Genomic DNA, 1,914 nt, shown 5'->3' with positions numbered 1-1,914 from the left:
GCTGCCGAGTTTAAATCGTCTTGGCCGCCTTTATCTTTATCCATAAAGCTCTGGAAATGCGAAATCACCGATGTTATGTGAGAAATCGTCCCCGATAGAGCCCGAATCGCTTCCGAGTTTACCAACTGGCCTTGTTGAAGGTCATCTAGAATTACATTGACTGTAGACGATTGCATGCCCGACTGCCGAGCGTCCAAAATGGGAGCTTCGGAAGAGCATATCAGCTTACAAAACTTTTGTGTAATCTCGTTCGCTCTCGCACCATCAAGGTACAAAAGATTCTTATTCTTTTTCCACAATATGGTAGATTCATCGAAAGTGAAAAGTTTTCTATCCCCACCGGGCTGCGACCATATTCCTTCGAGATCTAGGTCGTCCTTTATGAACTGCTTTAAAGATTCGTAGTCGCCACTCCATGCAAAGCATAATTTCTCGCTTAATGTTGACGCCATAAAAGTTAACACATTTAATTGATCAGCTTTATACCAATTATAAACGATAAAAGATCAGTTTATCTGAGAGACTTGTGCAGCTTCAAAACACACGTCTGAACTCGTCGGTCACACATTCATGTCCACATCGATCTCGAAACGCGATGAGCGCTTCATTTCGCCATTGCCCGGCCTCCCCATTTTACTTTTTCAAACACAACACGTCGAAGTTTAACTGTGCGTATGTATTTTTCATGCAAATATATATACAACTTTTAACGGTGGATCTCTTGGCTCGTGCATCGATGAAGAACGCAGCCAGCTGCGATACGTAGTGTGAATTGCAGAATTCAGTGAATCATCGAATCTTTGAACGCAAATGGCGCTCTCGGTTATACCGGGAGCATGTCTGTCTGAGTGTTGGTTAACGAAACGCCGAGTCGGTTTCGACTCGATTGGGGCGTCGTGCCGCAGCTCGAAGCGGCGCGTCCCTCGAAGTGCAGCACACGTTGCCGTCGCGACGTTACCGACGCGCGAACGAAGCCTAAACTATTGTATAGCAAGGGAGCTCTTCGTATCGCGCGTGCCGGCCGACGCGCGCAACATATTCCATTGATTCATTCATTAACCTCAGATCAGGCAAGATTACCCGCTGAATTTAAGCATATTACTAAGCGGAGGAAAAGAAACTAACAAGGATTCCCCCAGTAATGGCGAATGAAGAGGGAACAGCTCAACTTGAAAATCTCCGTTGTGTTGCAGCGGCGAATTGTAGTTTCGAGAAGTACTTTCCCGGCGCAACGAGTCTGCCTAAGTTGCTTGGAACAGCACGTCACAGAGGGTGACAACCCCGTACGTGGCAATGCTCGAGCGCTCGCGATGTGCTTTCGAAGAGTCGGGTTGTTTGGGAATGCAGCCCAAAACGGGTGGTAAACTCCATCTAAAGCTAAATACAGGCACGAGACCGATAGCGAACAAGTACCGTGAGGGAAAGATGAAAAGGACTTTGAAAAGAGAGTTAAAGAGTACGTGAAACCGTTGAAAGGGAAGCGAATGGAGTTAGCAATTCGCCCCGCCAGATTCAGTCGCTCGCGCATCGCGACGGTCGCGCTCTCGATCCGCATGGACGAGGCGCGCTCGGACGCGGTGCGCGGACGGCGCACTTCTGCGGCGAGCGCGTCAGCGTCGGTTGTCGACGGGCGATAAGGTCGCAAGGAAGGTGGACCGGCCTCGCGGCTGGTTGTTAAGACTTGCGCTCGCATAGCTCGTCGGCGACCGTGGTCTGCGGCGCGTGCTCGGCTGGCGACCCGACCGATCGGTCCGGCATGTCGACCGTGGCGGACGGCACGCCTGTGCGCTCGAACCGCTGCCTGTCGATCGTGACGGTGTTCGCACACTACGCGCCTAGGATGCTGACGACCATACGGCTCCATCCGACCCGTCTTGAAACACGGACCAAGGAGTCTAACATGTGCGCGAGTCT

The 1,914-nt window shown here is 51.0% G+C and overlaps 1 non-coding gene and 1 pseudogene across 1 annotated transcript; both read left to right on the top strand.

Moving 5' to 3' along the window:
• Window positions 1-701: 701 nt before the first annotated feature.
• Window positions 702-854, top strand: LOC114540942. Its single transcript, XR_003689164.1, has one exon. It is a non-coding gene; the product is annotated as a 5.8S ribosomal RNA (ribosomal RNA).
• A 202-nt stretch (window positions 855-1,056) lies between these two features.
• Window positions 1,057-1,914, top strand: part of LOC114540943 — a 7,139-nt pseudogene continuing 6,281 nt past the window's right edge.

This window comes from Dendronephthya gigantea, unplaced genomic scaffold (assembly GCF_004324835.1).
Source record: "Dendronephthya gigantea isolate DGI-Jeju-01 unplaced genomic scaffold, DenGig_1.0 000256F, whole genome shotgun sequence".
Taxonomy (NCBI): domain Eukaryota; kingdom Metazoa; phylum Cnidaria; class Anthozoa; order Malacalcyonacea; family Nephtheidae; genus Dendronephthya; species Dendronephthya gigantea.
Note: the sequence above shows the minus strand (reverse complement) of the source record. Positions and strands in the feature narration are given on the sequence as shown.